Genomic DNA, 14,997 nt, shown 5'->3' with positions numbered 1-14,997 from the left:
AACCAATGTCGATACAATGAGGCTTAATAGGAAGTGCCAAGGCTCTCCGTAGACGGGCTCTGGCCACACATACTTTTTGACACACGCTGATTGTAATATTAGGCTACTAATATTACAATCTTAGGCTTCCGTAACAGTCGACGAGCCTATCCCACGCCGCACTAGTTGGGGAAAAGAACTAGGCTATAACTTCATGGAGAAACGCCTCAGAAAACAACTCGAATTTGAATAAGTTATTTTAAATTGCTTTGATAGTGTTATTGCTAAAGAATGTGTTGAAAGTAGGCTAGTGGAAGGCTAGCCAGAGAAATGGAGGTAACGAATGTTGTACTCTTATCTGGCCCCCTTACGTTTTGATAGAGTTGGCGGATCTAGCAGTAACCTTTAGGCAAGGCAGGCAGACAAGATGCATTAGTCATGTACATGGAAATATTTGTACACACTTATGCACATTCCCTCACAGCGCATTCAAGACTAAAATCAAACGAAACTACACGATTTCAGCTTTCCAATGGCGCCTCTTGCTCGTCACTCTGAACGGTTCGCGATAAAATTTACTTTGAATTTACATGCAATTTAATCATTCACTATATCAGCCTACATTGCAGCTCTGCATCCATCTGCACGCCAACAAATTCTGTTGGACTAAACAGCAGACCTTTAGCCTGACGAGCCAGACCCACATTAAAATGTAGGGTCTGGAAACTCACCGTTCGCAGTGCTCAGTCCGAGGGGCGGGATAATCAGTTGTCTTTCAAATTCCCTCTGCATGCAATAGGACATCGGCAGCGCTATGAGTCCCATGCGTTTCCCACCAGCAGAGCTAGTTGGCTAGTTCAAACGTTTGCCAACTTAATAAAAGCTTAACTCGTGTCACACTGTTTGCTAGCAGCAACATCCATGTTATTTGTTTTCAAGTAGCAGGGAATTCAAGCCAAACTGTTGCAACTCTGCCATCAATCATTATGTTAAGCCCACCTAAAGACTATACACGATTTCATTGGCCTAATTAAGTTTCGATTTCTGGAGCTCACAAGCCAACGGAGAGTTGCTAGACTAGCCCTGGCAGCAAATGTAATTTGCTTCCGCTAGAGGCGCGTCTAGATTTCTAGGCTAGCAGACCTTATCAAATGCACATAAAAAAACTTGCTCTGTAGGCTACAATAGTGTTCTTGAACAAAGCTGTAGCCTAACATATATAGGCTACATTCTTCATGCAATGGTCCAGTTAAATTTATGAACTACTCATTATAATGAATATTAAACATATTTGCTAGGTTAGTTATCCCATCATTTTATAGGCCTATATATTATGATCCACGACTTTAGCCTATTGCTAAATTCCAGATATTGACCATATCAAAATATTATATTATTAGGGTATTATTAAATTAATTCAATTAAATCTTGCACTTCAAATGAAATGCAATTAAGAAAGCTCTTGAGTCTATTCTGCCACACTAGAATATCTATGTATTAACACCTTAATTATTTTAAGCCCCCGATGTAAATTTTTGGGTTACTGTCACTCAAAGCTAACAATAATTAGGTTGACATGATTGTGTATACACTTGAAATATCTGAGGTAGCCTTATCAGTTTCATCAAATATTTTGGTGGGGTTCCCATTGCAGTGAAATAGTTCCTGTTGTTGATGAGTACATATTGTGAATGTGGATAATGAATGCCTAGTGATATTTTGTAATGTTAATAGTTGCATTTGGTGCTTAAAGTCTATTAGGAGGTGCATATGCTCAATTGAGAGGTGGATGAACTCTTTTCCTGAAATTCCAGAGATAGGCCTAGGTGAACTGCATTTACTTGTGTTTAGCCTCGACTACAGCCCTGGCTTTTCTGGCTCGTCTGATATAATTTCAAACTGCCCACTTCAAACTGGTTGCCTAGAACCCAAAAACACAAACTCTCTTTTATTTCTGGTGGAGTTAATTTATACTTTAATTTTACTACACTTGTCTCTTTCGATAATTTTAAACTGTTTCATCATTGGTCTTTGATTATGGCTTTTATTTTTGTTGTTTGACCAAATTCGGGATCAACTGTCCAAAGATTTTGTATGCTTTTCCTACCATGTCAGACTAATAAATTAAATCTGATATTTGATAAAAAATGAAAACCCTAACCTAAATGTAATCTAAACACATCTTGTCTGCATTTGGCCCAGACATAAAAAATAACTTGTATTGTAGTTGCATTTGAACTTGTATTGTAGTTAAAACTGCTATTTTTATTCAAACCAAAAATCTTAAATACTTTCCCTACTATTGCCCAGTACACAATTATTCCTGAAAGTGTACTTCTTAATTGAAAAATAAATAATGATTTTCTAGTTGATGATATAGCATGCAGTATTTGTTGAAAGAAAATGAATGTGCTGCCGAACTTCCATCTTTTGTTTCTTCTCCCCTTTCCTATAGGCTACTGTTTAATCTCCAGATCATACTGGTAAGCGTTTGTGTCCCTCCCAAGTAAGTAAGTGTCAATTTCATTTAAGTAGTTATCTAGGATTGTCAGAGAATGTTCACATTCAAAACATTGGCAAGTGTTCCTTTTAATCGCTAGACAAGCCTCTCGTTGGTTGCCAGATTGAGATTTCAATGTGATAAGTCACCCTCAATACAGTATCTGATCTACATACAGTGCATACGGAAAGTATTCACAGCGCTACACTTTTTCCACATTTTGTTATGTTTCAGACTCATCTTAAAATTGATTAAATTATTTATTTTTTCTCATCAATCTACACACAATACTCCAACACCCCATCAAAAAGCTAGTGTTTTAGTGTTTTGTAAATGTATAAAAAAAATGAAAGACTGAAATATACCACTCACATAAGTATTCAACCCTTTTGTTATGACACTTTCCATTAAGCTCTGGTGCATCCTACTTCTATCAGTGGTCCTTGAGATGCTTCTACAACTTGATTTGAGTCCACCTATGCCTACATGAATTCACTGGACATTATTAGGAGAGGCACACATGTCTTTATATACTGTAAAGTCTCACAGTTGATGGTGAGAATCCTGCCGACGTATCCTCCCCTGCTGGCTGCCGCTCACATTTAACAATTTAACAATAAGTAGCCTAAAACTAGTCAGAGGTTATTATGGCCCATCCAGTTTCACTTCACGTGTTATATATTGTATTGATGTAGCCTATTTAAAACATTAACTTTCTTCTCAGTGTTTCCTCTTCATTTAGCGGTGCCACTGCTTCAGAATTAGGGTAGACGCTAAATATTGTCCGGAAGCATAGTAGGCTAAATGCCCTCTGCTGGCTGCTGAAAATTGCAGTTTAACAATAAACAGCAATTCTAATCCGAGGTACCTGTCTAGTTTTATTCCATAAATATATTGTTTTTTTATAGACGTTAGTGGCATGCGCCATCAAGAGCTTCCATGTGCTACGCATGTTTGTCAACATCGCAAAAACTAAAATTTTCACACAACTTGGTGGAAAGGTGTAGCACAGGCTAAGCAAAACCCATTCATTTCTGAAGCTGATTGTATTGAAAGTATTTCCCATATCGTAGCCTATTAGCTCGCTCGCAACAACAGCAAAATGAAACTGGAGAGTGGATGTGTCCGTGAAGACACCGCTGTTACATTAGATGCACACTTAATCGCGAATCGACAGTAAAAATGCAACGACTGGTAGTAACAAAGGTAAATGGCAAAACTTCAAAAACATTTTGTATGCACTCGCGGTGATGGCCTAGGCTTCATGTGAATTGCGGACTATAAAGTAAAGGAGATTTGCACCAAATGTTTCTACAACATGTTGGCACAAAGCTTCATTTCTGTCATAAACGAAGTAAGCTAAGCGTTTCTCTATTGTCAATGTGAACTACAAGTATGTTCAAGCGTTGGGTCAATGATGTGACGTATAGTCTTGTCCAAGTATTAGAATTTATTTGAAGCTATTTCAATCCACATGTGTAATGCCTCAATTTAATCTACAAAACCTGTGTAATTTAAACATATTTTCAGTACATTAAAGGAAAATTCCGGTTTTTAGCACATAAGGCCCTTTTCTGGTTTGTTTTGGATGAACTAGAGTGGTGGACACCGAAATTTTGACGATTGGTCCTGTCTCGACTTTTCTGACTCGTTTTGAATCGCCTTTGACTTCTCAGGATGGCAATGGGCATACTGTAGTAGACTACTCAAACATGTCCTAAAACAACCCTTAACGTTCGTTTTCAAAACTGTGCACCTCACCGAGTGGTTAGTGGTGTTCCTTGATGTTCCAAAACAACACTGTAAAAAATGAATCCTGGTGCCACGGAAATTACACCAAAAAAATGAAGTATGACTTAATTTCTTGAAGCAGTCGCCTTAAAAAAATAACTATTATGTGTTTCCCCAAATAAATCAACTACATTTGCGAGAAAAAAAATCAGAGAAAATGCTCCCTAAAAGAATTGTGGGAAGTTGCACAATTTCTCGCTGATAAATGTGCAGCCTTTTCCTCAAATATTTTAAACATCTGAAAAACATCCTTCAGTTGAGATTTTGAAAAGAATGCCTCGAAGACGGACGCCATTGAAGTTCAGCATGGAATAGTAAAAGGTAAAGTAATTTGTTCCTGCTACTTGTGAAAGCTAGGATGAAAACTACTACAAATATACAATTAAGTAATGTCACATCACAGGTATATATTTTCATACCAACGTGTTTGACCTACTAGGAAATATTGGTGAAGTTAGCTTAACAGTAGCAAGGTTGCTAGCTGTACCTAGATGGTTGGTAAACTAACCAGCAAGCTAACCTTAACTTCGGTAGGTTATATTATAACCTTATTAATTTGAAATGGCCAAGTTTATAATCATTTGTAATACTTGGGACACTCTAAACTATGGCGTTCCATTAGTGCCAAAAATAATGCCTATGTCGACTAAATATTGCTTTTGTCAACTACTTATGTCCACTGAAGATGTCTATGCAACATTCACTTTACGACAGACGTGACAAAACGGCCTTGTTCATGTCATTGCTCACCTTACAAAACGACACCCCCTAGTGTTGACTGTGATATTGTGCCATGACTCTGTTGTTGCACATGTCGTCAAGTATGTCGAAACAAAACAATAGGTGCACACAAATGGCATACAAAAGGGCATACAAACTAGGCCGTGCCATGTTCTGTTACATGCATTTTGTCCTGTGTTCAACGAATTAAATTCCATGTTTTTACAGGTTTAGTAATCAGAGATGAGAGTAATGGGGCACTAATGCCATCTAAAGGTGAAAGTGGGTAGCGCTTCGGATACTTACGTCTTTGTCTGATGATGTCATATGCCTTGGACTCAACGAACGTTATCGTTACACACTGGATCGGAAAGTTATGGTGATCTGCACTGGTTTCAAACCTCTTTAAGTTAAGCTTCAAGTTGGCTTTTGAAAGCATCGTTGGTACGTGTGAATGAAATGCTATGTTTACGAGATTATTAGAAATATAATGTAATTAATGTCACTTATTTAATGTTAACTTGTAAACGAATTAGCACACCGCCGAAGGGTATTTAGTCACGTTAGTGCTAGCCTTCTGGCGAACCTAACTAGCAGCTAGGGTAATTTTCTGTAGCCAGCTTATTTAATAGGATAAATGTTGTGTTTTCATTTCTCAGTTTTAGCCTACTTCATCAACACCATGAAAAGTGTACTTGAACTTGTGGTCTGCGTGATTTGTTGAACTAGAAGACCATGGAAAAATGGCGGAGATATTCCCAAGTCACTTCTGATTGTGCTGAGAGCTCAACAGTGCCAAACTTTGACAAATTGACATTCGCCAGTTGGCCTCATTCAATTCCATTGCTGTCTGCCTAATAATGTCAGTGGTAAGTACAGTACCACGACGGGAGTGGTAAGTACAGTAAGTACGACGTTGTTTAATTAGATTGGTTATCAATGGGATTTTAAGTTTATAATGATATTTGCCGAAGCGTTACCTAACGTTAGCGAGACAGCTCACTGACATTAGTGTTAACGTTAAACATGCTATGAGCTAGGACACCAACGTGATTTTGATCAAATACGTTTCATTCAGCATGGTAACTATATTCAGATGTGCTGGTTATCAACGAGTTTGCTATTACTGTTATGCAGATGAACAGTGGAGTAAATTAATGTGCTACATTTGCTTTGAACCTGATATAGCTAGATAGGAGTTTTTGCTCCAACTGCTTTCAGATAATTTATTTCCCTGTAAATTTGCACTTCTAAAGTCTCACCAGTGCAGGTTTGTGTTCTTGATGTAATGTTGATGGAATAATTTGTATTGCTGTATCTGCCAAATAATTTCTTAAATGCATATGAGCTTTGCAGATGCCGAGAGAGGCTGAAGTGACGAGGACATTGCCTATCATTAGGTCAGTAATCTTTATAAGAAGGATAAAATGTCCTTTTTACCTTTTGTGGATATATGTCCTTTTTACCTTGTATGGTTCTGTAGCACCAGTGCTAACAACGAAAGAGTTAACGTACAGCCCTGCCACCCATTACAAAATGAGGTATATTTAAATGATAATGGCATGGTAAATCTGCGGCTGTTATTGAATCATTACGTAGCAAGCAAAGCCCCATTTCAGGCAGGGAGCTACAGTGATATTCCAGGGACTTTGTCCTTAACAGGATGTGCCATTGACAGTCACAGAGGGGAACTCACAGGTTTGCTAACACCTACCTCATTAGTATTATAAATGTTACGCTGAAGTTCTAATTGTTAGTAGTGAAATCACCTAACATTTTTCAATATTTCCATCACCATGTGTAGCTAACACCCATGGCTATGATATTCAGAGCTCACATCAGACTTAATTTGGTGATAATTTCATCAAGACATTGAGAAAACACCACATGTAAAGCAGATACCTCACCGGGTTGATGGATGGTTATTGGAGTGATGTAGTGGTGGTTGGCATGAAGATTAGGCTGCTGGGGGCTCCCTGAAGCTGGAACGGACAGGCCAAGTACATCTTCCCTGCCTCACTGCTTTGAACCTTGCTCCCAAGGTGCCAATCGTCCGTTCTCTTTTCCTTCCTTGGTGCCTTATTTGATTTTGCTTCTAATGTATGTGCTGAAAATGTCTTTTTTAGGTCATAGCATGAAAGAAGTGTGTCGTCATTGCCATTTCCTGTTACAGCATGCTGGCATTACTCACAAAGTCAATTGCTGTTGACCCTCTTAACAATGTATCCAATCTTCAGGCCACGAAAAAGATGGAAGGTGTCCCAATACAAGTTTATGGCTTTCTCTAACTCATTCTCTTTCAATCTGCTTAGGGCAATTACGACAAGGTCGAACCGGTGGTCTACTTCCTCAAGGAACCATGATGTTTTCAGGGAGGACTGTGGCCGTTTCTCCTCCTCAACCAGGTTTTTCAGGAGAGCACTGGTCACTCTACTAAAGACGTGCATGGCAGGTTGGACACTGAAATGGGAGTGGGTTGGCGGTCATGAAGGATAAATGGGTATGTACGGTTGTTCCTGTGTTAATGGCCGTTCGCATCAGGAACGATAACTATAATGATAAGTGTCCTCACTGATCAATTAAGAAAAGTCTCTCCTTGAATATGATAGCTAAAATTTGATGGATTTTGGTTGGCTGTCAGCTTTGTATTGTTCTCAACATCGTTTGGAAAGTGATCCCCAACAACATCTTTCTTCATGTTATCGTTACAGTTTATGTGTGGATGTAAGGTGGTCGGCCGTGTGTGGTGGGTCTTGCTGGAGATGGCCTCTTGCTTTGGTTTATGGTTATGACTTAATGTGGCAGCTGTAAATGTGTTGTTCCAGGTATAAACTGAATGTTACCCGCTCTGTTCTCCCTCCATTCTCCACTGTGCCTGTTCTGCTTACCTAGGACCAAGGATGCTGAGGACGAGAAAGGTGTGCGGTAGGATGAACAGCCTTCAGCTTCAACATCACCCCTAACACTCCTGGCTCCATCAAACGTGCTGCATCCTCCTTAGCTTGTCCCTGTTATAGGTGTGCAGAGTTTATAGACAGCTACCCATCCTTTCCACATTGTGTATTTTCTGTTGTTCACACACACACTTCAGACATTAGGAACTGAAATCTTTTTTGAAAATATAAATGAGTGTCAAACCTCCTTTCTATGTTGCAGTCCCACCACACCTTCTTTCTGGTATTTTTGTTGTTTTTCCCCCTGGTTTTTTTTGTTAACACACACTTGTTTCACACATTGAAAAATGAATAAAATATGTAAAATATGAGTTGCAACTGTTTTATTGAAACGGTTGATTGCCTATTGAGTTGCAAGTGTGTTATGGAAACAGTGGGTGTGTATTGATAGAACTTATTTTTAACATTTAAGCTGTAATTGATCATTTGTATATTTATTTGACACATGATTATGGCTGAGTCTTACAATTTTATCAATGCTGTGGTGGGAACTTTTATTTTATCAAAATAACTGAATAGGACACTAACAGAAATGCCTGAACACTAGATCTGTAGGCCACAGCATGCTGACATATCTGAGACGATGTTGTAAATATTGGGTATCTAAATTTGCAAGTAATAAAGCTGTTGCCCGGTAAGGCTAACACTCTTGACAACCACAAACAGCAGTGTTTCTCAAAGTGTGGTCCAGGAACCACAGGTGGTACGCGAGCAGACCTGGTAAAATATAATATAGATGAGTTGTTTGCAATATTGAACTAACTATGTAAGCTATGCCAGTTTAAATCATATGAATCCTCTGACACAATAAGCAAGGTGCAAAGACGATAAGCAAGGTGGTTCAGTGAGTAAACTATTGTATAATATACTGTTGAAGTAGGTCTACTCTTTTTTTAGCTAGGTGGTCCGTGAGGTTTTTTTTTTTTTGTGTGAAGTGAAACAAGCAGTGGGGGGACGTTTTTAATGCGACCGCCCCTAGAGGAACTAAAGGTGAACTGCAACCAATTTCGATAGAATTTCGGCAGTTCGAGCTCTGTCTGGGCTGAAGTTGGCCGAGAGTGCCTGGTGCTGAGCCGCGATTGGTTTATCCACGTTTGGGGTGAACAGCAGAATGAAATGACACAGCAGACGACACAACATTAAACCCAAATTAAAACCAAACGACAGAGAGGACGACACACACAACAGCAGAATCAAACGACAAAGCAGACAACATGCACAACATTAAAAACAAACGACAGAGAGGACGACACACAACAGCAGAATCAAACGACAGAGCAGACGACATGCACAACATTAAAAACAAACGACAGCGAGGACGACATGCACAGCAGCTGATTCAAACAACACAGAAGACGACATAGAAGACGACATGCACAACAGCAGAATCAAATGACACAGCTGACGACATGCACAACAGCTGATCCAAACGACACAGAAGACAACATGCACAACAGCTGAATCAAACGACACAGCAGACGACAGGCACAACAGCTGATCCAAACTACACAGAAGACGACATGCACAACAGCTGAATCAAACGACACAGAAGACGACATGCACAACAGCTGAATCAAACGACACATAAGACGACATGCACAACAGCTGATTCAAACAACACAGAAGACAACATGCACAACAGCTGATCCAAACGACACAGAAGACGACATGCACAACAGCAGAATCAAACAACAGGCCTGTCGACATACTTGACGACGTGTGCAACAACAGAGTCATGGCACAATATCACAGTCAACACTAGGGGGTGTCGTTTTGTAAGGTGAGCAATGACATGAACAAGGCCGTTTTGTCACGTCTGTCGTAAAGTGAATGTTGCATAGACATCTTCAGTGGACATAAGTAGTTGACAAAAGCAATATTTAGTCGACATAGGCATTATTTATGGCACTAATGGAACGCCATACTAAACTGACATTAATATAATATTGGAGTCGACGACGTCTTAATCTTTCTGTAACGAATTTGAAAAGACGGTTGGAATTTTAATAGCCACTGAGGGAATAGCTAACATGCTAACGTAGCTGGTTAACATTAGTTAGCCAGGACTCCACTGTTCTAAGCGATCTAGTGGTGCCAAAGGCTTGTCTGGCACTAAGGGATCTGTTGACTGACTAATTAAAGCAGTCTGTCAACTAATTGACGTTTGATTGAACTGAACACTATTTGCTTTTAATTCGGGTTATATATTTTGCTTGTAGCTAACGTTAGCTGAGACCACCAGGGCATTCTATTAGGCATTTGTAGCATACAGTACACATGGTGTAAGGTAACTGTTAGTGTTGTCGGTTAAGGTTAGGTGCATTGTCCATTCTCAGCAATAGTATGCCACTGATATTATTTTATTTGGGTGATTTAGCGATTATGTTAACATATTTGAACACATACACACTTCTGTCTGTCTGCGGTTAAAACATTTGGTAGCCTACATGGTAAATGATTTCAGAATGAATTTTGGAAGTCCTTTGCTAGTTAGTTGATACTGCTGATAGTCAATTGTGGTTCTTGTGTTTATATAATTATGGATTTTGTTTGTTTTAACAGGGTTGGCAAAATGCTCATCAAGGTCCAGTACCGTGGACTAAAAAAGTACCTCAAACTGCAGCCTGGTTTTTCTTATGAAAGTTTTATTGAAGAAGGTGAGGTTTTATGTGAGATTAGCTAGTGTTCATGCAGTATTTGAATGAAATAAATTTGAAATCAATGTTTGCATGCATCTGATATCAGATCACTTGGCCAGTGGGTAAGGTAAAAAAAAGATTTTGTTACCCTTTAGTTGAATTAAATTAACTAAAATTGGAAACTGAATTTCTTAAACTCTTAAAGCAACCCTTTAAAGGGACACCAGGCAATGTTTTCGTGTTAATTACTCATCTTCGTAAGTCGGTATATGGTTAAATGACTCATTACAGGGCGAATGAAGACTCTCTCGCCCGCCCCTACTGCCTGTAGGAAGAATATCCCGCTTGCAAGTTCAGTGTATCGTACCCGGCGACCGAAGCAGTTTCAGTTTCCATCCTGCATCCACAGCACAGAGGGAGGCTAACGAAACGCTAGCGATTGTTGCAAACGTGTGTATAATGGCAGAGCCGGCGAAGAAGCAGCGAAAACCCTTGACGGAAGATGCAAAGAAAAGGAAAAGAGCTTCAGACCGAGCGAGGGGGAGTTTCGTTGAGAAAAAGCATCAGGCTTGCCTGGTGTCCCTTTAAGATTCCAATTTTGTGTTTTTGCAGAATTTGTGCCAGCAGGTTCTTCTACTCTAAATTCTTCACTTTTCTGAAGTGATATGGAGAGGTCCTCTTCAAACAAGGGACATCAATCTACTGGTGCAGGAGAGAACACCTCTGCCATAGGGGATGCAGCAGAAAAGGCCAAATGGGTGAGCATTTAAAAGTAAAGTCTCACTAGGAGAAATCCTTGTCTGTCCTCCAAATGCGTAAGCCTGGCTTCGTGTTCCGGTAGTGTCAAATCAACGGGCACGTTCAATCTTGCAGCACTACACAGATCTGGCTGAACGTAAGGCATGTTTTTTAGATTCAGCCAGATCTGCTTGCAGATCCAGTGCTGCCAGATCGAACGCGCCCGCTCATTTGACGTTAACGAACATGAATCTAGGCAATTTTCTTCCTTCAGATACAGGTCTTGATATAATCTCCCTGTACACTTTCAAAAGTTTATAATACTTTAGAAAAACAAATGTACCTCCGCGCTACTGCGGGTCCTAGGTTGTATGTACTCTTGAGTTACACTTTAATACCTCTCCTGTGTTTTTAGAGGGTGCAGGTAAGTTTTCTCTTTACAAGTGTATCACCGTTATTGTTTCTCTTTTACCCATAGATGGTCCAGGAGGTTCTGGAGAAGAGTTCAGGGGGAGAGGAAACAATGGAGGAGTATAAGAGATTGAGCACCTTGACACACTGCACAAGACTGCATCATATCCTGGTCAGCCACATTGTTGAAATGCATGGGTATGTTTTGTTTTGTAATGTGAAAAAACAAAGTAGAAGCATTATTGTGCACATATAGCCTCTCACACAACTTGCCTGCAGCGTGACAAGAAAAACCTAAATTTGGTAGTAGAATTGTTGTGTAAAAACAATTTTGAACTGATGTTTGTCCTTCTTTACACTTCTCTCATCTTCTCAAAGGAACTCTGGATCTCATTCATCACCATTGGGTCCTTGGTTACCTGTCTGACCAAGGCCCCTTTGTCCGGGATTACTCAGTTTGGCTGAGCGGCCAGACACCATACTGCTTTTTTGCGGAGAGTTGGAGGATTTTGTGTAGATGTTGATGAAGATGATATGTTGGTTATATCTCTGTCAGTCATCTGAATATTTTTAAATGCCCAAGCTATTATTTTTTTTCTCAACGTCAGGTTTAATTTACACTGAATAAATGCTGTTAAATGAAATACTGATTCTCTAATTGTGTGTATATACACCACATCCTTTAAAATGTATGGTAATAGACTTATTTAAAACATGCATAACTGCTCAAAATAAGTGAGGCAACTATATTACACGTGATTTTATCATGCGAAATTAACCAAAAAAAATCAGGGAAATTTCCTTGATTTATTTTGAATATGCTTAATTGCATTGAGATATTTTACACATTTTTTTTTGTATACATGAATAATTTAAGTAAATTTCCATGATTTGTTAAAGTCTATATTCTTAAAAATAATAGGGTTATATTTTTCCTTGATATTTTCACGTGTAATAAGTTGCCTCATTTTTTTCATGCATTCCTACTGTGTCATTTTTTACAGTGAAGTAGCGTAGCGAAATACAGTTTCTGTCGTGTTTTATTTGGCATTTTGTAAAATCCCATTGATTTCTGTTGGAAGTGTCATGAGCTCTCTCTCTGCCTGGTAACACACGCTGATTGAAGTCTGATGACCTCCACCTGTTCCTGCTCTGCTCTGCCTCACCCTCGTTACCTACCAGCTGCACTGCATTCACCACTCATCATGCCCTGTATATAAAGCCTTGCTTTTCAGTCCACACTTGTCAGATCGTCTGCAACCAGCACCAGTTACCTGCCTGTTTTGGAAAACGCCTCTGACTCTTTGCCTGTGATCCCAGACCCGCTCGACTACTTCTGTGTTCTCCAGCCCCGGTAATCTTGACCTGCCTTCCGTCCCTCTTCTACGAATACCGCCTAGTCCTTGACTGTACTGCTGCTTCGTTTCAATTGCTGTTGTGTGGGTGTTTCCCCCAGGACTTCCCGGATCATCCAGCTCCTGCCATCGCTGTTCGGCTACTGGGGGAACACACACACGCAGACTCTTGGAACTCCTGTACCCCCCCCCGGAACCCCTGAAACCCCCTTAACCCCCAACCCTTAAATAAACTTTTGAACGTGACGCTTTTGTGGTCCTCGTCCTGTTTGGTGTCTGACAGGAAGACTCATTGCACGTTGATAGCTGCGCCACCGTCTATGCTTCAGGTTCAAATACTGAGCGCGGTTGTGAATAGTTCCACAATAGCAAATAAGACGGCTGGAAATCATACATTGCGCCGACATATTTGCTTTTAATAATAAACGAACACCACTAACCACTCGGTGAGTTGCACAGTTTTGAAAACGAACGTTAAGGGTTGTTTTAGGACATGTTTGAGTAGCCTACTACAGTATGCCCATTGCCAGCCACCCTGAGAAGTCAAAGGCGATTCAAAACGAGTCAGAAAAGTCGAGACAGGACCAATCGTCAAAATTTCGGTGTCCACCACTCTAGTTCATCCAAAACAAACCAGAAAAGGTCCTTAAAGTGCTAAAAACCGGAATTTTCCTTTAAATATTACCCTCAAAATACCAGGTGGTCCAAGCAAAAAGTACTGATTACAAACAGTAAAAATATTGACTTAGAAGTGCGGCAACACTACATTGGCAACTGGCTCATGAACTAAATAATTTTGCAATTAGTAGTCAGTAGAAAGCATCTGAATTGAATTGATCTAATACAATTTGATGGGCTTGTTGCTTTTTGAAATGCATCCTTAAAAAAAATTAAACATGGAATTGTGTGAAATGTATATTTGAGTATGTTGATTTCCTGTCTGATAATGACAAAAACAGACTCATATCCAAGCATTTAATCTTAAATATCATTTTATTTTACAGAGGCCCTCAAGAAGAACCCCCTTACCAGCACTACAAATCAGAGGAGGCTGAACGGTCATTAGGGAAATGGTTTACTGGGGCAAGGGACAGGGGAGGGCAGCCAGAGTGGCAAAGTGATTTAATTCAATTCAATTTAGGTATTGCTGTTTGTAACCAGTTCTTGTTGTTCTCTGTGTTGATGTTCTCTGTGTTGTAATGTATTAAATGATTATTATTAAATGCAAAAAAAAGAAAACTAGGCTGCTTTTTCTGCTGTTTGGTGGGACCATAGAGCCATAGCCCCCTGGAAGTGACTAATATTATTTTCTAGTGAATTACAAATGGGTCTGGTTTTGGATTGGTATTTATAGTGTATGTTGTAAACATTGGGATTTTAATTATATTTTATTGTAAATGTTGGAGCCATATGACATTGAAGATGGGACCAAGATCTTGTATGCATTGCCCAGCTTTGCCCTACTTAATAACTATAATGTTGCATGCAACCCATTTGGCCACTGTGTAGAACCTAGACAGAATATTAAGGCACGGACGGGTCTGGCATTTATTGCCCAGTTTGGAGCCACATAAAACCCATTGTAATCCTGCCTGAAGCCCATGTGGACAAATGGCATTAGGCCACTGTAGAACCTGCGATTCATCCCTCCCCCATTATTTAAATCATGTAGAACCCAGGTAGAATTTAAGGCTGGAGCCCCAGATGGGTCCATTGTTTGTTGCCCATTTGGTACCCACATAAAACCCAGTGTAATCCTGCATGGAACCCATGTGGGTAAATTACATGGGGCCACTTTGAAACCCGTGGACAATCCCACCAAAAACCCATATTTCAACCCATGTAGAACCCAGGTAGAATTTAAGGCTGGGGTCCAGATGGGTCCAGTGTATGTTGCCTAGTTGGGACCC

General features: G+C 39.8%; 1 long non-coding RNA gene across 2 annotated transcripts; it reads left to right on the top strand.

The window, feature by feature from the left end:
- The first annotated feature begins 5,154 nt into the window (after positions 1 to 5,154).
- LOC121721408 lies at positions 5,155 to 8,152 on the top strand. Of its 2 annotated transcripts, none has more exons than XR_006034822.1 (4): positions 5,155 to 5,482; positions 5,650 to 6,390; positions 7,303 to 7,490; positions 7,883 to 8,152. It is a non-coding gene; the product is annotated as an uncharacterized LOC121721408 (long non-coding RNA). The 2 variants fall into 2 exon arrangements; XR_006034821.1 differs by having other exon boundaries at positions 5,157 to 5,434.
- The last annotated feature ends 6,845 nt before the right edge of the window (positions 8,153 to 14,997 follow it).

This window comes from Alosa sapidissima, chromosome 10, assembly GCF_018492685.1.
Source record: "Alosa sapidissima isolate fAloSap1 chromosome 10, fAloSap1.pri, whole genome shotgun sequence".
Lineage (NCBI taxonomy): Eukaryota > Metazoa > Chordata > Actinopteri > Clupeiformes > Clupeidae > Alosa > Alosa sapidissima.
This window is presented reverse-complemented; position numbering and strand designations above follow the sequence as displayed.